General features: G+C 37.2%; 1 long non-coding RNA gene across 5 annotated transcripts; it reads left to right on the top strand.

Moving 5' to 3' along the window:
• The first annotated feature begins 1,829 nt into the window (after positions 1–1,829).
• Positions 1,830–24,467, top strand: LOC130157186 (uncharacterized). Of its 5 annotated transcripts, XR_008824723.1 has the most exons (7): positions 1,830–2,046; positions 2,759–2,854; positions 4,715–4,861; positions 8,543–8,595; positions 8,908–9,189; positions 21,318–21,418; positions 23,364–24,467. It is a non-coding gene; the product is annotated as an uncharacterized LOC130157186 (long non-coding RNA). The 5 variants fall into 5 exon arrangements; XR_008824722.1 differs by lacking the exons at positions 21,318–21,418; positions 23,364–24,467 and adding an exon at positions 15,386–18,765; XR_008824725.1 differs by lacking the exons at positions 21,318–21,418; positions 23,364–24,467 and adding an exon at positions 2,498–2,613 and having other exon boundaries at positions 8,908–9,412.
• Positions 24,468–24,508: the final 41 nt, after the last annotated feature.

Below are 24,508 nucleotides of genomic sequence, written 5' to 3' on the forward strand. Positions count from 1 at the left end.
CTACCTGTGACACCTCCTCTAGGAGTGACTTGAAAGTGCGAGTTATACTCACGTTGTGATTTCTGCCTACAGGACTCTCAGGAAAGGCAGCTCGGCTGAAAGTCTGAAGTCAGTATGCAGAAGAGACAGTTTTCTCACCCTTGTGTGAAATGCAGCTCAGCTTTATAGCTGCTTTACTCCAGAATGAGATAATCCACATGGCGGAATCAATTTCAGTTGATTTGCCTTAACCTTCCCAAGTCCTTCTACAGACATGGACTTAATTTGTGTTTTACTGACTCTGCTCTTCCTTCCTCTGCAGGTATCTGTCTCAGGCCTTTGTACGTCAGCTATTTGAAGCACCATTCCTATAGCTGTTTTCTTTCTACTGATACTTTCTACAGCTGTGGCAGATTGCATTGTTTTTTCTCTCCTATCGAAGGGCAGGGGGTGAAATCCAACATGTTAGCTTCTTTTCAGCATGCTTGGCAGCAAGGCATATGTGCTTCTGCCTCCCACACTATTTTCTCCATCCCCTGTATTACTGTTTGTAACAGATGTTTTCTCTGGCTTTTGCTTCTTCCTGACGCAGAGCCTCTTGCTTCCACCGGGACATTTTTACCCTGTCATTTCGAAGTCTCCGACAGCTTTTTCTGCCAATATTAATGCCATTACATGTGCTAACAAATATGTCGCACACATGTACAGGCATGGATGATACGTGTCCCAGACACTGTTATTGCACCAAGGGCTTACGACCCCTGCTGGGGTAGGGCCAAGGCAACCCAACAAGTACACCTTTGTCCCATTCGAGCGTTGCATGAGCAGTGGTTTTGCACCTCAGTGTTCACAGAAAAACTCATCTCAACGTATTTCTTAATCAATCCTGCAATATTTTCTCAGCAGGGACTTTCTTTCCTCTTTTTTCATTTTGTTCAATAAGAAGGAAATATTTCCAATTCCAGAGCAGCTAACCATGCGATAAATCCACTAATGAGGGGCAAAAGCGGGATGCATAGCATGCCTGGATAACGAGAGAAGTGTTGTTGCCTTATCTTTCCCTTTAATAATCTCTCTTTAACAGAAAAGTACATAGTGGAAGTTCAATACACAGCCTTGAGCTTTAAACTTCTGCTTGTCCTACAGGGGATTTCCTGCCCTGTCGGGTGAATTCCACTTAATAATACTGAATTCCTGTAACAGAACAGTTTCTTCCTGTGGGAATTTAAAGACTTCAAGACTGTTTATTATATTTTAACTGGTGATTTTCCCTGCAGCTTCAATTGTATTGGGTTTAATTTCATAGAAAATGTTTATTCCCTTCTTATATTTTTTCCAGTCTCCTCAGTTCACTTCTGCCTCGCCCACAAAGATAAGTTACTTTTAGTTTGTATTATCTAACCAATACGTAGGATGCACTTAAACCCCCCCATAGAGAGGTGTTATTTGCAAAATGTATTGCCTTTTCTTTTCTTCAAACACTGCCTGTAATCTCTCCCTTGCTCAAGTCTCTCCGGTGTGACATAGGTAAATTTCACAATAACAAAGCGAGCTCAAACACCACCTCACTGTACATTACAATAACCCTCCTATACGGTTATTTTGGACCCCTAACAAAACAAGCACCACAGCTCTACACAAATAAATTTGTGTACTTTTTCAAGTTAACTGATATTTTGCTTATACTTAAAATAAGAGATCTGGAGGTATTTTAATATTAGATTATTATTTCCACGCGGTCTAAGCAGCAGAATAGGGTTAGTAAACCCATGGCTCTTGAACTGTGCACAATTTACAGGCAGTTCACGTGGTCCCAGTCAGACCTTGCATAACTAACAGTAGAACACAGGAGCTGCTGGGAAACACAACCCCCAGGACACAAGAAACAAGCCAACAACCAGGGAGCCCCGAGCTCAGCACTGCCAGTTCACCCTGGGACCTCAACAGACTCCTAGCGCAGAGCCAGCCCCTGACATAGCCATCATCATCATCTACTTTGGACCTCTAAGGGGGACTGGGCAAGTTTTACAGCTGTCAGCTGGGAGATGTTTCCAGTTGGTGGCTCATGTGAGTAGAAAGCACAGTTACCCTGAACCCAGAAGTACTCTGTACAGTACAGATTTACAGCAATGTAGCACTGGGCAGGTATAAATCACCACTTGTCCTCAATGATACTTCAGCTAGAGAAAGAGACCGTAGTTGAACAGACTAGGCTCTGGGCTTGCACGAGACAAGTCAGGCAAGGGAACTGTACAGTTAAAGGAGATACACTCTTATATTCCATACACTAGACTAATCCTTAGTCAGCTTATGTTAAGGCAAAGCATGTCCCCAGAAGCAGATTCTTACTGCAAGGCTTTCTGGATCACACTGACCTGTTTTAGCTTAATGTAGGAAATACTTTGCCTTCATAAAGAAATGTAAGTTCCAGGAGAATATTTACGTAATGCAAAAGAGTATGTTACAAATGTAATCAGAGTTGTAATGCAAAGTGAAAAGGTCCCCGTTCTCTTTCCAGTTCCACATGTGCAAACCTGAAGTAACTGAACTGTTAGAGAAGTTTCTCTGGTGGTGATAATGCTAAAGAGAAGGATTCAGCCATAAGGGAGTTGCATACCTCTAGGAATATCTATGGTAACACAAAGTGTATCACAATGTTAATGCTTTACTTATGCTGCACCTTAATGTTATACTGACTTCTAATATTTGTCAAGTAATATATATGCAGGTTATCTGATGAAACGTATTTCAATCTTTTCTTAAACATTTTAACTTTTAGTTGAGACATTAACCAAAGCCAAAGATCTAAAAATCCACATACTTCAAAAGAGACTGGTTTTTGATACTGATTCTGCAGCCTGGTACCATGTTTGAGGTATGTAACTGAGTTCTCTGATGGTATCTGTTTAAATGCTATTTGGAACCAAACATTTGCACAATGTACAACATGAAATTTAGGGTGTTTTTCTGAACTATATTTTTATACCCTAGCAGTTCGTTAAAAAGAAAAAAAACCCAACAATAAAACAACCAATAAGCAAAGCTTCACAGAGTTGGTAAGGAAATCACAGCAATCTTAATAACACAAATTAACATACAAACTGGTTTAGTATATTTTTTCTTTTAATCTCAGAGGTAGTACAGAATAATATGGACCACCCTGTTTTTATACAGTACTACAGTTTTAACAGGGAGATGTGCTCAGTGATACAATATTTTTTCCATCTGTAATCTCTTCAATTCTAATGAATGCAACCATTTTAATTAAATGCTACAAGTAATAGCATAGTATAACACTTCAAATTGAAGAAACCATTTTCAACATATGGCATAAGGGTTTGTATTTGGTCTAGACCAACAAGAATTTTAAAAAATAAAGTGTTTTGTTTAATATTTGAGGTTGTAAAACATTTTTATTACCATGTAAAGTTTCACGAACATTTCTGAACTATAGAAACCAGTTTCAAGTTAACAACTGAGGTTCTGGATGCACTTCAAGGCTAGCAAAAACAAAATAATACTTGAAGTTTAGATCTCTCTGAAGGCTGTGAAAAACACTTTGATATTTTCACTTTGAAAATAGTTCACTTACAAATTTTAACTACAGCACAGATAATCATCTGATGGCTGCTCAGCGGTTCATGTGAAATGAAATCAGCTTCAGTCTATAACATTTAGGTAGTACTCAGGAGCCACATTAGTTAGTAGAAAAACCACAACACTTTTCATCAGCTATGAAAGTATGCATCTTAATCGGAATAAGGTTTCTGGAAGTATTTACTTTCCATATTAGGCATGCCTGCATGCTTTCCAAATTATTAGTAGTTTAGACTATGCAAACACAACTTTGCCTTATTTGCATATCCATCCCTACATATTTTAAAATTGTTCCCTTAGTAACTGTATCCTGATGGAAAATGCAGACTTCCTACTTGCAGACCAAATAAGAAAACAACACAACAGTTGACATCTGCCTGCATGATATCATACAGATTACCAACAAAATAAAAATAATTAAAAAAAATTACTTGGTAACAAAATTACTTGGTAACAAAACAACATGGGAAACATCTATTCACAGGTGGTTTACCATTGACTGTCATTGTCCTGTATAGTGAAAAAACTCCCTTTTCTACCAATAACTACAAATACGAAATTTAGAAAAGATATATTGTGGAGAAAGGGAATAAACTATAAAAAAATATATTCTTCTAATTCTAAGATATTATATTGAAGATGAACTTTATTTGTATTTTAATATCTCTAGATGCACTGTGGTTTTTTTAAATGTAGATTATGCCAATATAGGTTGAACAGAAGAAATTATTTGCACCCTGTTTAAAGTCCCTTTACCACTAAGTAATATAAAGTAGCCCAAATTCAAATGAGAATTGGGTCACTGTCCTCTAAAACTGCATTACCTTCCAAACCATGGAGTCAATTTACATTTGTACAGAAAGAATTGCAATACAGTCAGATTCAAATAGAAATACTTTATGCTTACTTATTTTCCTCCTCTTTTTCACACATGCAAAAGCCTACACAACGGACAAGAGTGATGAAGCAGACCTTTGAAACCTCCATTTTTTTAAAAGTAGTAAATAATAAATACATATTTTAGAGTGAGAAATATTTGAGGCCAGAGTACAAGAGTCAAAAGTTCCTGAACAAGGGATGTTAAGATCAATATGCCGTCTTGCTATTTTGTGTCTTGTCTCAATTTAAATCCCAATAGATACAATGGACACTGTATTTCTGAAGAACTTAATTGTGGAAAAGAAGGTTGAGAGATAAGTTTCAACTCCTCTACCCTGCCTTGCCTGAGGATATACCCCTACATGCCTGCAACCATCTTGTCTGGCACTCTCCTCTCTTTTATCAGGTTTCTTGGCTCTTTATTTTCTTTTTAAGTACTTATTTTAATTTTACTTAATTTAGAATTTTATAAGAGCTAAAATACTGTGTTGAAAAGGTGTATTTAAATAGTTGATATTCAAACTATTGTTGCAGTGTTTTTAGCTATCATAAGCACCAACATTCACCCCTGAACTATGGTCTGACTGACACTGCAGTGTCTGTAACACTGAGCTGAGCTGTTTGCAATCGGATTGTGTCCTTTGCAACCGGCAAGGTTAGAAAAAGTTTTAGTAAATAACAAGCTAGTAAAAGTAAGTAACCACACCGTTTTCCATCTTCAGTAGCTGCTAACTTGATTATTTCACATTCTAGAGTTAAGGCTTGATTTACACTTCCCAAGTTTCAGCTAATTTCTCCGTGATCAGACCTTGTGTGATACTGGATAAGTATTTGAAGGATTCTTGTGCCTAGAATTTACCTGGACCAAGGCCCAGAGAAGCTTACTGCCCATAACCTATTTCAGAGCGTATTCACTGAGGCTTGACTGTACAGGCCAAGATCCAGAAGTTATTTAGGATATAGGTCCAATTTGATGGGAGAAGTCTGAACACTACCAGGCTTGTACTCCTTCTGAGGCCCAAGCAAATATCAGTGTATAACTGTGCAGTGAATCTCTGCTCACTTCCCTGCTTGCAGGTAGGTGAGAATATTTCCCACCTCACAAGCCTGTTGTGGATATATATCTGTTCACTGTTTTCACATCCTACTGTATGAGTTATGGAGGAGAGGGAGGCAAGAGCAGTAACATCTGACTTGACACGGATAAGTCAGCACTCCCATCACAATCCCACATCAGTTCTTTGGAGGCTACGTTCACTTTAAGTGATCCTGAGTTTAATACTCACAAACATTAGATTACTAAAAAAGTCAAACAGGAAAAGGTGCCAGAGTAAATTTACAGGAGTTTCCTTCCATACTGAAGACACACTGATGTATCAGCATGAAAGGAAAAGACAGAGGAAGGAAGTTGGCAGAAACACCAACTTGTTTTCAGAAATACATCTTTATATTTGCCTCTGAGTAGAAACCTTTTCAGCATTCATGTGTTAAGCTTCGTTTAGAGTCTGGATGGTCGTGTCCATGTTCACTTGCAAATATATATTATTTATGGGCTGATCTCACAAATATTTACTACTGAACATATGGGTGAACGTTCAGCTGGTGTAAATCAGCAGAACCACCAATCTCATTTACATTAGCCAAAGCTCCAGCATGTTATGTTTATTACATTAGGGACCCATTCATATGGATAGGATTTACCCTGGTAACTATCCATAGGTTGGTTAATCCAATCTACAGGTTGACAATGGTTGCAGAATTCTTCCCCTACTTATGCTTTGTGCAATGCAGAGCTTAAGCTGTTGTTTAATGAACATTTTGTTATATCTTGCATAAAGATTTAAGGTCAGCGTTGTGCTCCTGATACTTTCATAGAAAACAACTGAAAAGTTAAAATTATGAGTTAGTAAACCCCTACTTATACAAACAGTCACATGAAGTAATCAGCAATGCATGCCCTAAGCCATAATGGTGCAAGTTATAGTGTAACCCTGAGCACTTCCTGGGAAGGGCAGTAATCCTCTGGTTGCTCTTCAGGACACTCAACACCTCATAGGATTTACTTAGCAACCTTAGTGTGGAATCAACAACTTGTCAGAACATTATACCAACATCACATGGGTTTCTGGAACAAGAAAGAATTGAAGCACTTTTTCCTTACAGACCCTCTTTGTCAAAAGAGGGAAGTGATTTCCTTTGTGCAGAGACCTTTGGTAAAGCCTTCTTCTGTAACACCCACAGCAGTCCACTCCTATATGTGAATTAGCTTTGCAACATTATTTTCAAAAAACCAAAACCCAAGGTGTATCAGTACCTTGGTCTGCCTTTCAGCTCTGGATGAAATGCAAAGGTAAATCTAAAAATTAGTAATGTGGTCTGAAACAGAAGTTAAGCAACAATGGAAATTTCATATCTTTTGTCACTGGTAGTGTATAAAACCACAAACAGCAATGTTTTATTGCTAGATTTGCCTATCTGCTACACAAACAGGTTATTATATAGCATGCAGCATGACTGGAGGTAAAACTGAATTTCCTCCTCCCCCAGCCTGTCTTTTCTCATTTTCTCTCAATTACCTTATTTTCCATATTGTTTCCTGCAGCATTTATGGCTTACATTTTGAACCGCAGATCAAATACTTAAAAAGCATATTTCCCTCCAGGTTTTAAAGTTCTTTACTCACTTTTTAATTTTTTTTTCCAGACAACTATTCAAAGCTGTTGCTTGAGTAAGTAGTAATAAAAGGTAGCAGACAACTGACCTCCTCTAGATTTCTGGAAAAGTAATTAGTGAAATTCTCTAGAGACTTGGAGACATGGGTGATATATTACCACCTGTAGGTGGTTTAGAAAGGCATATTTTACAACACCCACACAGTCATAATCAACTTACATATTTTAATGTAGGAGCAGTATAACAATATTACATGAAAATGTGTTTTTTAAGCAACATATTTCAGTTTTCTAGGACTCATACCACATCCTTTAAAAGATCTATTATTATAGACGCAATGTCAAAATGACAACTGATGTTGGAGGCAGACACAATAATGTGAAGTTTTCAACACTCCTTATCTCATCCAACAACCAATAACAGTCTCTCTGCTAGGATTTTGCAATAGAAGAAACAATGTAAACTAGGCATACTCATTTTTCAACTTCTCCTTTGGTAATTTTTGCTTGTCATCATCACTGCATGCATTTACCCCTTCATAAGTGAGACCCAGAAGCTGTCTTCAGAACAGTATTTCAGGTAAAACATTTAAAAGTGTGATTGCCAGCCAGTGATTTCAACCAAGACATCTTGTTTCCTCTTTGAAGACTAAAACTAAACCTTAAGTAACCCTGAAATCACATTTCTTTCAGTATGTATACATTTCTAATAATAGCAAGGAATTCATATTTGCCTATTCTTCCTCTTAAAAAGAAATAATCTCAATGATCTCATTTTCACATACTTGAAGTACCACGTCCACTAAACTAGTACTACATGTACTAGTATTTCAAGTGAAAACATCCCAAAACCCAACAAAAAATCAAAAGCCTAGAAGAAAATAAGTGTGCCACACAATATTTTTTTCCCAAACAAATGATTGAGGCAGTTGATTACCTGAAAAAATTGTAAATAAAGTACCTATACAGTGACCCAAAGAAATAAAAGGAAAGGATGTAACTGAACTAATAGAAAGGAATATGATAAAGGAGAGAGCCAACAGATCCTCATGACATTGAAGAAGGTAAAGCAGTGTTCAGAAGGCTCTTCTTTACAGGTACGTCTTGCACTCCCAATCCTTCAGTGTATTCCAAGAACGACTGAAAATGAGAAGTAGTTCCCTGTATCTGTTGTTAGGCATACTGGCGCATTAACAGGAACATGATGATATAGCCTTCGTAGTATTGCTCACCTCATTTTGGGGCTAGACAGTGTAAAGAGGGGAGATGGGAATGCCTGGCATATGTCAAGTCCAAGATTTAGCTCAGCATGCTACTCCATGCTCACAGATCCCTGACTGTACGCTCAGTCCACTTTTCTGGTGATTTATTGCAACAGAACAACTTCTATGAGTTTTTGTCTTTATTTTAACCAGAAATGGGGCAAGGAATGCAGGAAAATAAGCACCAGCAGTAAGTGAATTCAAAGGTCAGTTCCAGAGAAGTACAAATGAATTTCTGATTGCATGAACACAGGGCCAATCTCAGAAATAATTCTCAATTAATAATGATCATGTTATGAATACATTTACCAGAAGAAGGAATGCAAATCAAAGATCACACGACGGTTTCTATGTGAAGCCCTCAGGACTGGAATCCAGACTGAAATGACTTTGAATCCATACAGAGGTGCTGATCTACTATTTGGAATCTGTGAGAGCAATCAGGTTTTTGGCATTAATTGTATGAAGGTTTCTCTTGATGTATCTCTTTCTGCTTCCAAATGATCTTTTTTTTATAGGAACTAAAAACGATATCCCCAGAAGAAAGATGACAAGGGAGATTTCTTCACACTAGAGAGAACACTGCCTATTCTTCACAAGCATGAAGTGACGTAGGACAATTTCTGTTTCAAAAGGCATGTAACAATCTCAGTACAGTTGGCCTGTGGAATGCCACGCTAAAGCAGCTGTGGAGGTTTGGGATTGGGGCTGACCAGGGCCTGACCAAGTGAGACCAAGTCACCTCTCACAGGAGCCTGCATTTATCTACATTTGTCCATCTAGACATACCTACACAAAAGGTAAAGCTGCACTGTAAAAATAAAACTCAAAACCAGATCAGGTGTCAGTGAAGTCAAGAACTTCTAACTGTTTTAATGGTGAAGTTAAACTGGTTGTTAAGCTTTTTTTTTTGTTGTTGTTTGATTTTCTTTTTTTTTTCTGTAATAGCATGCTTATCTTTAAAATTGACTGCAATGTATATAGTCATACAGTCTGTTGTGGACTAAAAGCCCTTAATATGTCTCTGTGCGTCATACGTTCGCATTTTCTGATTTAGTTGCCTTAGTTACTATATAACAGCAAAGAAGACATTTTTTAATCCATGGATCTTAATACATTTTCAAAGGAAAAACAAAATTAATTTGCCACAAATACAGTAATAATTGACAAAAAAATTATAGAAAGGTAGAGTGACCTGCTAAAACAATACAGCAAGTCTGTGGGTAATCTTAGAATAAAATCCAGATCTTTCACTTCTCAGAGCATGTGTATCCTGTGACCACTTTTACAGGATCAGTGTAGCCCAGAACTACAGATTCAAGTTAGTTAAGCTTTCACAGAGTAAATATGATGATCCTGCAAGTGTGCTATTACAAAGACACATGCTTTCAGTCCTGTCTCAGCGCATCAACGTCTCTCTTCATTTGCTTTGCATGCTTTCTAATCTTTCAGATCTATAAACCCAATACTCAAAAGTAAGTGTACAATGACACAGCTGAAAGTTGTGAGCATACCTTATATAAGCACACTAATTCTATGTCCTAGGCTCTGCTGATGCACTCACGATACTTTTGTGCAAGCCTAGGTTGGAAAACTCGTTATGTAAGTTGGGCTCACCTAAAGCGAGCATGCATCATGCGTGCCGCAGTAGGAAGCAGAGTGCAACGTGAATACACGTATGGAGCTACTATTTTTCACCTCTCGAATATTTCGATGTAAAAATAGCTCCTTTCCACCTGTGAAAACTGCTTTGAGTTTTCTTTGTAAGCCCAAGGTGAAAAGAAAAATGTTGTGCTTTTTCATGAAACTAAGAAAATAGGATTTCCCTCTGTAGCTGAGAAAACATTTCTGTTCAGCTGTCAGACTGTTCATTTGAATAACTACAGCCAAATTTTGCATTTGTGCATAACTCTTGCTCATTTTAAATAGGTGCCATCCAGGAGTAGAATTAGACCTAGTTTTTACTCAAGAGTATGCACAGAGGAAAGAAACAGGAAGAAGTGGTAAGATTAATTCACAGCTGATTCAAATTACTGTGAAGCCACTAAATCTAGAACACAGTCTCACAGTTTCTTGAAGTTCACTACTGAAAGGAGCTATCTGAAATGCCAAAAATTGTTAACTAATTCTGGAATTGTGACACAGTTTTGCTTCGGTTCTGCATCTCGTGAATTTGTCATGCCTTTGTATATTGTTTGCCTAAATAGACTTCCTGCTATTATTTTGTCAAACACAGCTGTAAGGAACTATATGTTATAGTTACTCTAATCAATGCATATATTCAAAGAACTGAACCTGAAGGTGAATTATCTGAACATGAGTTTTGACTCTGGCTGTAAAGTCAAAAGTTTGGAGGTCTTGTTTTAATTTTTACCAGAGACAGCACAACAGATGCATCTCTTCACTCACAGGTTTTCTTAAAAACCTGCATTGAGCCATGAAGCAGAAGAGACCTGCATTTGCTGACAGAGAATGATCTCCATTCACACATACGGTTCTGTGACTAGCACAAAGGCTGAATGGAATTTATATCCCTCCTTCACCTAGTCACCACTTGCTTATCTATCACAGTAGTAGTTTGAAACTAGTTTGAAAGTAGGTTGAAACTGATCTTTCACGTCACCCATACTCCAGATCTGGTATGCCTTGGGGGAAAAGCAGAAATGTATCCCATACACATCCATGCAGCAATCAATCACTGAGGAGAGACTTCAGGATTCAGAGACTTTTTAATCTTATTTGACTGTATTAAATAGTTCCTGAAACCTCACAGTAACAGGAGGAAATTCAATTAGTTAACTAACCTAAGAATGGTTTTAAGAACCCAACTTCATTCTGCACTGCCAAAATTATGTACTGCTAAGTAGATTTTGAGGCAATTCTTATTAGTTTCTAATATCTACATTCTTGCTGAACATAAATTTACTACTGACTGTCTTTTCCAGAGTCATTCTTTGTTTCTTACATATATATAGGAGTTATTTTCACACTTTCTAGCTCTTCATTGCTAACTTTGTCCTAAGTGAGCTTTCAGAAAGACTCACCAAAGACCCTACTATTTCCCTAGCTATCTACATCCAAACTTGGAATCTAATGCATTTAAGCCTGGTGCTCTGTCAAAGTTAATAGTCATAATTGCCTAATTATCTGCTCTAGTATGATGGTAAAACCTTTTAACATTTCTCTTTTCCCCAAGGAGAGTGTATTGCAGTTTCTGGAATGCTGCCTTACCCTTCTTTTGGGAATACTTAGGCAAAGAATTCATTTTGCTCTCAGCTAAATGAACCTTATGCTCTCCCTCTGTAGCCATACTGTCTGTTTGCCTGGCTGTTTTACGTGAAGAGTATACACCTATATTGAGATATATAGTAAATTCACTAGCATGTTCTGTTTGCCAGATTGCCATCTCACTTCCAGTGGTGTAAATCACAGTGTAAGTAATTATGCTGATCTCATCAGAATTACTTTAGCCATGCAATGTTATATTAGTTTTAATTCCCTCTGATTCAGCCCCAAGTTTTTCAAGGCTACTTGAATTAGAGGAGCCCTGTGATGGCTCTAAACTGTACCAGAAGATAACTTCTGGTCTAAGCTGCCGAGAAGGGTCGCTCTGTAGGTGAACTGAACACAGTTCTAAGACATCTAGACTAGAGCCTCCATCACCTTGCTCCTATGAAGTCACCTACATCAAATCATCATGAGAGATACTAGGTATAAACAGTGTTGATAAAAATAACATACTAGGTAGGTGCTGAAATAGTTGTGAAAAAGAATTATTTTTCTTTATGGCACACTGCAAATTTCATATAAAAGAGGTTCAAGTTAAGGTCAGTGGCTACTGTAATGTTCTAATAACAAACCTAAAATCAGAAGTACATTCACTCAGGATTTAGATTTGTAAACCATGCCTGCATGCCTTATTGCTCTACTTTACATTTTTGTGTTCATTATTCCTTCATTTCTAGAATCTAACATTTTGAAAGTTTGAGTGTAAATCAGAATCCACATTACGCATCACCTTTTTTGTCTGCAACACATTAAACACAATCAGTCCAACCGAATGTATCGGGAAACTAAAGCTCTTCGGAGCCTAATTCAGGTGTGGAACTTGGGTCCCCTTTGCAAACACAAAGGTGCGTTTCCAGTCACGGCCCTTTTTTATTCCTCCTCCAGATTAATTCCTTCCTTTAAGTCAATCTCTCCATAAAGTCTGTTTTTCTTCCCACCTACTTGTTAAGACAACTGAGTGTTTATGGTTAGTTCTTCCTTTAAAATTAAAGTTTTTATTCTCCCTCTCTATTTGGCCTTATCGGCCAAGTCAAGTGGTGTCCCCATAACTGCAGAATTCTGCTTCTGTTCCTCCATCCTACTGCAAGACTCCACTGCCACTTGACCAAAGGATGTATAAGCTGAATCCCTGGGACCAGGATATCTATGTGGTACATTTTAGAGGGCAACCTTACTACCCACCCCTCTGGCAACTGGCTGTCCTGGAAAAGGACTCCACAGACAAGAAAAATGCAGCAAGTGATCCCACATGGGTCACTTTTACTAGGCTAATAGAGAAACGACCTTGTGGGAGGACATCCTTTCAAAAGTAGCTAAATCTGCTGATGACAGAGAGCTGAGAAGTAGTAAATACAGAGGAACAGAGCAAACAAAGTCATAATGATTTGGATAGAATTAGGCTTATGGGATGCTAAGTAGTTTATGCAGTTCTGTGTAAAGAAGTAAAAGGTAATGAGGCTAGGGACCAAACATAATCACGGAGACTGAAGTCTAAATCAAAGCACAACACAGAATAGAGACCAGGAAAAGGAAGTGGGAATAAGATAGTTTAAAGTGTTTTCCATGATCATGCACAATATTTGGCAGCAATAAAAAGGCAAACAAAAGTTCAGAGCAGGAAACTGGATAAGGTAGAGGGGAAAGAATAAAGGGGGAATTATAATTTATCAATGGAAGGCATTCTGGCACCACATGAAAGAATACAGAGGCCACATGTGGGATATTGTGTGCAATTCTGATCACCACGTTACACTGCAGAAAGGACATCACTGGGATGAAATAAAGCACTAGATGGACATCAAAATGTCTTACAATTTGGGAGGATGGATTGTTAATTCAGAAGAATGATTAGTCAGCTTCAGCATTTGCAGGTGTTCAGAAATTATTTACAAATCATCATAGTGCTAGAACTTATTCTAAGTGGAAGGGCATGGACTGATGACAGGCTGATAGTGAATTCAAGTAAAATGTTAAATTAGATATTATAAAGTACAAACAGTAATTCAGCTAGACAATAAAACACTTTGCCAAGGCAGACTGCAGCAGTTCTGTTTATTTTAGGTCCTCAAAAGCAGGCTGGATTACTTTAGTCTATTTCTGCAACTTTTAACAGCAAACATCCTATTAACTTAGCAAAACTTTTGCATGAAAAATACTTAGAAGTGAACTCATAACCCACTAGATTTGTAAGGAGTTGAAAAAAGAGATACAGTTCATGCTGACAAGGGAAACTGTGTAGCTAAAATTCCCTTACAAATTATTAGAAATGGTGGTGTAAGAGGCTGTAACTCTAAGTATGTAAGTACATGCTTAATTTGATACATAGTAGATTTAGAGTGGCCAGTGAAACCACTCACTCAATTAAAGGTAAGCACGTGCTTAAGCAATACAGTAAACTCCAGATAAATGCATACTAGATTTGTAACTATTTGGCAGGTTTAAGTATGCCATCTCCAAACTTCTCATGTATTCTACAACATGTATAGGCCCAAATACTAAAAGACAGACTACACATACATTTATGTTCTTGCATACAAATAATTGCAATGTTAAAGTTGAAAATGTGCCTAAATTTGTGTGACAACTTGTCTAGGTCTTTAAAGAGAGGTTTTTAAGCATTCAAAATATTCAAAGTACCACCTAGCATGGATCAACCATGGAATGCAATGGGTACTTAAATACTTAATACTTCAAGAAAAAAAAGCCATGCTTATAAAAAAAAAGTGGGTTTACAAGAAGTTATATAAAACACCCATTCTTTTAATATTAATTCTAAGTAACTACATTCAGGAACTGCTGAAGTGACTTACATCATACCTTCCTCTTCAATTTCAGTCTTTAGGAATCCAGAAATTTTCAGATTTTTTTTTTCAGAGAAAGCAAGCAAGTTAAAGATACCATCATATGTGCTTTTCTGTTCAATTACTGCACAGTCCTATTACTGAATGGATGTCCTATTTATAAACACCCATAAGATAACTTTCAAAAAATACACAGATAAATGTAAAGCTGTTTTTTCTGACATGCAGTGCATTTGAAAGTGCTAATAAATCAAAAAGTGTAAAAAGAGCAGCTTTTTTTTTTCTTTTTACAAACTAATAGTTGAGATGTTATATGCAATCAATAGATACGAATAAATCTATTTTGAAGGGTTTTAACTAGTTTCTACTCAGTCAGGGCATACCAAAATCTTCTGTCAATAAAGCCTGGATTAAAAAACTAGCACTATCTGATACATTTGGCACGTCAACCAGCAGGAATTCTTTATAACAGTAAAAGCGAGAGATGACATAAAGATGCAGGGGAAAATGAAACTCCAAAAGCTCCTAAAATCAAGGAACAGAAACAAACAATTCCCAAACAAAAAATATCTGAGAAGCTGAACTAAAACTGAAATATACATATAACATATAAAGGAACAGAGAATCAAATAAAAGCAATGCAAATGAAAGGGAACAGAATCTTCTAGAGAGATGAAGGGTAGCCTGGGGAAAGCCTCCAGAAAAAGAATTGCGCAAAAGTGTTACAAAAGTAGAAGAAAGGTGGAAAAAGAAGGCAGTGAGTAATGAGAAAGCACAGTGCCCACAAAAGCCATAAAGCACAAAGATGAAAAAAAAAATAAAGCAAGCATTCTCTTTCCTTTTCCTCACTCCTCGAGATCTGTTTGCCCTCTAAGAATTGTTTTTGCACTTATTTTTATTTTTCCAGAAACTGCAAGATTGGACTGCGATGGAAACCAGGGTTAAAACCTTTTTCACTTTTACTTTTTATCTTCACATGTAAAAATTAAAAGCCTGAATTTCAGTGTTAATTGCTGACAAACTATGAAGCTGTTTTGCTTTATGTACCTAAAGGCCTTGCATCCAAAATTTCCAGTGCAGGGATTTACAGATGTGCAGAGTCCCTGACAAATCAGCTCCTACGTGACAAGATGTGCCTTTAAAGCTCTACACTCAAAATCACTTACGTTCCTTTGCCTCCCATTCACTGTCTCCTGAACATCACAAAAAGACTGTGATATGTCTGCTGAAGGACTTATCAGTACTGTTGTAAAACATGCTGGAAACAAAATGAAAGAAAAATTCTTGATAGCAAGGGGACAGTTTTGCAAGTGTGGAAAACATTATCTCACTTTTCTGAAGTTCCTGTTTTCATAAATGAAATTGTTTCTCCTCTATACTGTTCAGAAAGGCACTCTCTACTGACTGCTCTAACAATCATTAAAAATGTGGGTAGTAGAGTGGTTTTCCCCAGTTCTTCCTTATCAGTTTGGACTTTTGAGTTCTGTAAGTCCTATACATACTAGCATATGGATACATATCCATATGAGCAAATGGATAGTGTATGAGCACTAAAGCGAGGAAACCAAGCTACAGAAAACAATTTCTGTATTTAAAAGACTTTTTTGAGAGACAATCCTAGAAATTTAAAGATTAGCTTTAAGTACTTCTCATTAGAGTGCAGCAAGGATTTGGGGGGTTTCCACCATAAAGACTTCCCAAAGCTCTTTGTGAAAAATCAAGGGAGAGCTCCGATGCAAATTAACACAGCAACTTGGATACTTCTCTGTTCTGTTTCTAAGAACTCACACCCAATTACCTACATCCCAGAAAACATTTTAACTACCGAACATTCACATAGCCTAGAATGCTCTTTTCCTTTTGGCTATTAGCTAAAAGACTTCAACAAAAGCAAATGAATATACAGAACTGCCGCATACAGTAAGGCAATATTTTAGAACGAAAAACTATCGTAGCTATAAATCCCAAATCAGTTCTCCTTTATGATCCTGTGTAGTTCTCAGATTTCTGTTATTTTGGGGATGCATCGTCAGCTAAGCTGCTCCCAGGTAGTTTAGCAACTGTGTGCCATAAAAGAGAGAAATCACGGAAAACAGAGATGCAGATTAAAAGACCACATTAGATATAAATAAATAATAGTGAATTTCAATGTATACCAGCTCTTGGATGGAAGAAGTGGAAGTGGTGATAGCATACTGAGAAAATCAATTGTTAACATGTCTACAAATGTCCCATATATTTTTCAGGTATTCTTTCAAGGCATTACACTGTGCTAATTTGTTCCTAGAAAACTAGGTAATTAATACATTTGTTTTATTGTTATTGATATATATTGCGCCATCTTAGTTGCCTTCACTAAGATTTATTTCTCCTTTACAAGGAGAGCTATTTTCTGAACAGTATCACAACCAAGTTCTCATCTAGCCAAATGGAGTCACAGTGTTTTTATGGAGGGAAGAAAACCTCTTTATCAGGGACCAGAGTCCCTCATCAGAACGGATCCATTGAGGTTTTCCACTGGTTCAGAGTTACTTAGGAGGATGAAAGGAAGAAAATGTTTGGCAGGCTGTAAAACTTAAAACCACAAACAGCTATTTAGACCTGGAGCTCATGAATCTAGTAGAGCTGATAAGAATTTAAATATCTTCTCTCATAAATTTATACCAGAGTAACAATATATTCAGTGTCTCCATTAAAACAGGATGAAATAATACGGAGAACACATACTTTGCTTCAGTGTACTTTCCTTCTAGTTATGAAGCCAAAAAATGTTTTTGTTACTTGGTCCACTCCTGGAAGAAAAATGCACCAAAAATAACAACACAAAGAAGGACTCTTTCAGCTGTAAACTTGTTATCTGTGTTTGATGTGTTCATTAAAAGCTATTCATTATATTGCTCCAAATCCCCATGGTTTCAACCATTCTGAGCAATTCCTAAACGGCAGAATGAATTGTCACTATGTATCATTCTCCATGCACTTCCTTCCAAAATTCTAGATTTCAAAGTTTGATTTTGTAAAATCTGCAAGAAAGATACCGTGAGAGGAAAAGGATATCTTGAAGAACACGCTATAAGAATCCCAAGGCCTCTTTAAAAGTGAATGGCCAGTCTCCCAGAAGGATGAAAGAGTACATTTGATGGTGGATGTTCTGTTTATCATATGAAAAAAACCTACTCCTCCTCTGAGACTTCACAAGCTGGAAATGCAGTTTCTCTGCTGTCTGTTACACTTGGGTACTTCTGCTTAAATTATCCATTCCATAGATTCCTTCTTGTCTTAACTTGAAGCTTGTCACATTAGGACGTGATGGAACACTAATGCAAGCAATTTTTATCTAACAGATACAAATAGTATTGACTACTATCTTCCTAAACTTCCTTTCCCGTTGGCTTAACATAAACATATCCAGTTAAAACACCTAGGAAGTCATAGATACAAAATACATTTCTGAAGTGAATATAATGACCGTTTGCATTCCCAGATACCAAAAGCAAAAAGGATATTGCAATCTCACAATATTAATATCCACATAAAATAGGTCACTGAATCTAATGCAGAAAATCTTGCATTTAGGGTTTGTGCAACTCACTCAACTCCTGTCACTGGATGGGAAACAGGAATCATTATACTGATAATGCAGGACAGCACTGATTCTCGGTAAACAGATGTAGATCAGCTAGCAAAGATTCCTTTGTGTTAGTCAGGATGGCTAAGTGAAAAATTACACATTTTGTTTTGCCACAGCATAGGACAGCAGTTATGTCTTAGAACCCTGTGGATGCGAATAAAGACAGATTTCCTCTTGCAGCTATTATAAAAACGTGCTCCTCTAGGCAAGTGAGGCTTATGAAGTTCTGAGGCATCTCACACTGGTGAAAACATTCCAACCTCAACCTCAGCCTCAACGATATCCCCAGCTCAGTCACACAGCTTGCCTGCTAAATAAGACCCAAGAAAATTGTGGTGATCCCAGCCTGAGAATGCTAAAAAGGAGGAAGATGAAAATTATTGCATTAAAGCGTGTATGCATCAAAGTGCTGTCTATTGACTTTCATTTTACAAAAAGACCATTGGAAAGCATGTCATGTAAAGGTACTTTCGTATAAACACGGTACTCTTTCTAATCCTTCTGCGTTGCCAAATCACAATAAAAAGCTGTGTTAATGAAACAGAATAATTAAAATCATAGCATTAGCATTTTTTCCCCTAAAAAAAATATCAGATTATCACAGTACTTCCTTAGTTTATGTGTTTCAATTAGACCAGTATTTCAACGTGAATTTGGTTTGACCCAACTGACCTACTCCTGGCTTTATGCTGGTACTACAGGACTCAGAATGTAACTCTTTTTAAAATGGGACTTCCCATTTTCTCTCTAAACCTATTTCTCTTTCCACATTAAAGAAGAATGGAAAATGGAACAGAAACTGTACAGCATAAACTGGAAACAAACACAGACTCAAATGCCTATTACAAGAACAGCATTATATATTAACTACTTCTGTTTTCAAAATTATTGTAGAATACCACATTATTATTTTCATTAGGAAAATTACTAGGCTAAAAGTACCACTACGTTGATGGTATTTTCCCATCTAGGAAGATGAAAAATTTTAGAAATACTCAGTCAGACAAAAGCCTAATTCAAATTTTATTGACAGAACTTCCAGCCAGCACAATGTACTTCAACAATACATTTTTAACAATTCTTCTTTGATGAGTAAATAGGTAAAATAGTTGCATGAAGTAAGTCGCATAGAATGAAATACTTAAATATGAGAAGTGTGACTGCCTGTTTACCGTGAAAAGAGCTGGCACTTTAGCACTGGCTCAGAAAGCACCATTCTTTATTCTGATGTTGGTCCTTTTTTGGCACTAATTAAACAAGACAGCGCTGTAAAGTATCTTTCTACTTTGTGAACATACATCCACTGATGTTTGCATGTAGAACAGCAGCTTATGGCTCAACAGCAAGATATTCTGGATTGGAACATGCATACAATTCCAGATATCAAAGTTAGCTTCAGTTTGACTTTGTGAGATTCTAAAAGCAGCTGTGCTTTGTTGCACTTCCTTAGATCCCAATAGTGATTTAGTTCTGAGGATTATATATTTGTCTCTTATGTGTCAAAAGTCTTATCCCTAGTGACATTACAACTCTGTTTTTGTATTTAATGTAAAAGCATGATAGCTTCACATTGATGATTGTCAGCAGTTGCTATTTATCATCTGTCAAAAGTTTTCCTCATGGGAAGACAGAAAATCAAATGGATTATAGCTGGTTTTTTAGTTGCTTAAAGGAATCTTACATGACACAGGCTAAAAAGAATGGCGAAACTGCTCCTGACAACCAAGTTAGCATTCATAGCAATATGCGATTTTATGTACATAGCAGGAGAACTGTCAGCTGTCTTGACAAAGCAGCACACTTAAAAATGCTATGTCGGTTTACTCGTCTGACCTCTTGGTTGCAAGACCACCTGACACTGTAGTTGCGCACTTCTAAAGCTACTTACAGTACCCTATAGGAAAAAAAAAGTGAAACCCCAAGACTGCAAGCAAACATGATAGATAAAAGATCTAACAGTAGATGGTAAAAATGTCATATAATTACACCTCTGCAATATCTTTTGTTTAAGATTTTTAGAATTGAGGGATATAGTCTCCAAAGACAGAAAGAATGAGAGTGATGGCACCTGCAATAGGACTTGTCTGTGCCCCGAAGTCACATCCCTGCACTTATACAATAACTAGAGGAAGGTATCCTTTCCTGAAAAAAAAATGAGAAAATGGCTGGAGAATAAATAAATAAATGAGAAAGATACTAATTTAGACTCTAGTCGCCTCCCTAGTTGCATTAACAAACACACACAAAAAAATGATGGCAGAGATAGCTATGAAATTTATGTAAAACATGCAAAAACCTTTCCAGTTACCTCTAACAAAATTAAGCCACAAAAATTGAATGAGACATAAAAAATTCTCATCTTTTTGCCTTTTTAATGCTTTAAAAATGTGTCAATTTATATACACATCTGTAAGATAATTAAGTGAAAAGCACTGTCTGTCATTTCCTCAGATTGCCTGGAAATAGAAGGAATTCAAGAGTTGGAGTTAAAGCTCCTAGAGGCACGATGGCTGAATCTCAAAAACTTGTAAACTCATGAAATCCAGGGGTTAACTACATTATGAATAGACTCTTCATTCAGCCTGCATTCTGGGAACAGCCACGAACCTGGTTCACGTTGTAATGCTGCGGACAAGGCTATTTTAATGACATTTCATTTGGAAATCAAACCACAAAAGTGGTTTGCTGGTCCAGCATTCTCCATGATCTCCTTAACCTGTTTCAGGTTTGATATCCTTTTATCTTAAATAAAGCTACTGAAAGGGATTCAGTGTTTCACAGATAATTATGCCCCACCTCTAATTTCAGTACATTGTAACAGATAGATTAAGGGAAACTCAGGGAAGCAATAGGGATTCAAATGACATAAAATAGAATAAAAGATTTAAAATTCAGTCTTTTTAGTCTCAACTTACATTGTCAGATAGAGAAACCAGCTTTATTTCAGCCTTAATGGTCGTGTGGAGATTACTGGTCAAAGTGCAGAGAATATAAAGCTCCTGTTATAGAAGTACTTCTGAAAAACCTGAAGCTTAGATCTGGGCTTCCACCCTCTTTGAAGCTTATTATGAAAACCTGTCCTATGACAAATGTCCAGATAATGATATACTGTAACAATGCCTTGGTTTCCAAGAGCCATCTTACAGACTTGTGCTGTACCATACCACCACTGGAATTACATCTTTTAAAATATTTTATGTCCTTCTAGAGTTGTGAAAAGTGACAGAAGTCAGAATAGCTCTACAAACCTGACTTTGAAAAAAGTGACGTATCCTGTCCATGGCCACAGAGGGACAGAGCCAGTATTAGGTTAGTGAACAACAAAACCCCAGTGATTAAGCTCATTAGAAACAGAAGTATGTCTATCAGCAATGAATTGTAATGGTTCGGAGTCATGATAACAAACCACACACACACACAAAACTCAAACACCACAGATGGGGTGGATCAAAACTGTTATTAGGATTTAATACTATGTCTGATCCACCTTCAGTGTCAAGCTTCCTTTACTTACACTCACACACTGCAGGAAGGAAACCCAGATTTTTATACAAGACAGAAGGGTAGTTCTCAAAAGAGACAGACTTTTTTTTCCCAACCTAGCATAGATATTCTGCATTATATTTAGGGATATATTAATTTTACTTCTCTGTGAAGCCTTGGTAAGTGTATTCTCTTTTCCTGCAGACAAGTTTTGAGGTTTCTATGGTAATACATGAGACATAAATATTATGGCAATGGATACCATCAAGAAATGTGAAAAAAGCAATGTTGACTTTATGATTTGTCTGCATTTACTAACTGAGCTGGAGCATTTTGGTTTCTCTGTTAGGTATCCTAATAATTGTAAAGAGGAAGAATGAAAAAAGATGCATCTAAACACCTTTGGATCTCTCTGGAAGCCTGTGATAGAAAAGCATTTTGGGATGAGAACACAGGGAGCCCAGGAATTTCTAGGGTTTATGAATTCTTTTCTTTAGATGGATCAAATTTAATAATCTATTCCAATTTCTAGATTTGAATAGGCCTCTGCTTAATTATCAGAACACAAGTTAAATCAATTTTGTTAGCTATCTGGACTGTATTTTGACTTTTTTCTTCATCATATTCACAGATGTAACTGTGCATGTGTACATGGTTATATACAATGCACAGCCTCACACACTGGGATTTTCAAGTACACACAAATTGCAAATTACACTGGGGCTAGGCACTGATGCATAAAATATCATTATATGTAAGGTCACATTCAACACATGCATGGCTTGAATCCAGTGATCACCATTTTTACATTAAACAGTCATTGCTGAAAGCCCACGATTGCCTACCTATGCTCAATATTCATTTGTAGGATTCACTCAGCTCATACAGCTCTCTCGAATGACGCCTTTCTTTTAGCAAAGCTACAGGCGAGAGAGGACTTGTCCCATCCTTGCTGTGGGCTTTCTGCACAGCAATAAAGCTGGGATGAGCACTACAAAAAAGGCAGTGCCTGTGGGTGTGAGTCTGTGGGAATTAGTCCATTAAGAGTGCTACCCCTAAGCAATTTTTTTTTCCAAGCTCTGTTTTTCATACTGAACAGTTCCTTTTAATGAGCACTAATGTCCACTCTGATCAATATCTGTAGCAGAAAGCATTACTGTCACTTTCTCTGGTCATACCCAAAGCAAAAGAGAGAATTTCCAGTGTTTTTTTCAAGCAGCATAAGAATTCCAGCCAACCACTACTTGACAATGAAATATGGAGAAGCAGAATGAACATAAACACTCATGGATCTTTCTCCTCATGATAGCCCTTCTTAATTTTGTGACAACCTTGTGATTGATATTGTCAATATCTATGACACAAACCACTTCTCCCCATTTGTCAAACTATAGCAGAGCAGCAGCAAACAGCTGGGAACACACATGTTGTTATCTGTAAGACTTAGCACGGAGGACCTTGAAAGCATTTTTACAGCAACAGACAGAAAATAAGGAAGAAAATTCACCCTTAGCCTGTCCTTTTTTGTATGTTGGCATTTTTTTAGGAACCCATGCATGATCATATCTCTTGCTAAGAAAATGCTGGTACTTGTTTTCTAGTTCTTGTACAAAGACTTTACCATTTTTTCCCCACAGACAGAGGTATTGAGAGCAGTGGGAGATGATTCCCTATTATGAGACAGGGAGGGATGCTGCACAGAGTAGGGGAAGGAGGACCACCCTATTTCAGAAACTTGGACAAGGAAGTCATTAATCTCTCCCTCTTTCAGCACCATCTTGCCAATCGTGAAAGGCTTCACTGACCATGGCGTTACATACTTTAGATCCTTGTACCACTCCTCAAGTGTTGACCTCACTGAAGAGAAACGGGTGTCTGAAGAGCTGTGTAAGGCCAGCCCAGCACTGCATGACTGAGGGAACAGAAATACTTCATGTGCCAACCAAGATCCTGAAACTTCTACTGAAGTCCATTTGTTGACAATGTTATGCCATGATGCCCCTACTTCCCACACAGTTCATCAGTTTCCAAGGCAGTAACTTCTTCAGGAAGTCTGAAACTAACAATGTAACACTGACGACAATTAGCAGAACCAGAGAGGAAAAAGATTGGTCTCTCATCCTGAAAATCTGCCTTAGATTTATCTAGGCCCCTCCTCAGCTAACTTCTTTTCACCTGATACCTTAGTCCTATTTCCTTTAAAGTCCTCAAATCCATTTGAATTAAAGATAGGACAGAGATGGAAGGTCCTTGACTCCTCCAGTTACTTCCAGCAGGGAGGACCAGACTTATAACAAAAGGAGGGAGCGCTGAAGCAAAGGATATTCCTCTTGCAGGCTTTCTGACATTTTGGGCAAACAAGAAATTAATCTCCCAGCTGCATTTGGGAGAAGGAAATAAATAAATAAATCCATGCTCAAAACCTGAGTATAGCATTGTCTGAATTCAGATACACTCACCATATGTCTACATGCTTCTATCTGATTAATTTAAATTTAAAGCATGTCAAAGGTGGCATATTTTATATTCCTGCTTATAAAAAGAAAAGGAGGAATGGAAAATTTAACAGATGCCATAGTAGTTCCAGACACCAACAGCCTACTCCTATGCAAAGTAAAGCATGTAACCATCTTTAGTTACTGAAAAACTTTAACACATACAAGTTCTCTGTACTTAGAGTATCTCTCCCAATAATAATGACATTCCCACTCTCCTAGCCATCAGTGAAGGCCAGTAAATTTATATGTTAATATTGAACCGTGAATTCATTCACTTGCAAAAGTAAACTTAATTCCAAAAATTTTCATGTGCCCTGTCTGCAAAGAATTTAAATTAATGTAGTTTGCATAAATAAATATGAATGTCAAGAATTCCAGGCAAGGTCTGGAAGTGTTTTATGTTTTTGCAGTAAGTTCA

This window comes from Falco biarmicus, chromosome 11 (assembly GCF_023638135.1).
Source record: "Falco biarmicus isolate bFalBia1 chromosome 11, bFalBia1.pri, whole genome shotgun sequence".
Classification (NCBI taxonomy): Eukaryota; Metazoa; Chordata; class Aves; order Falconiformes; family Falconidae; genus Falco; species Falco biarmicus.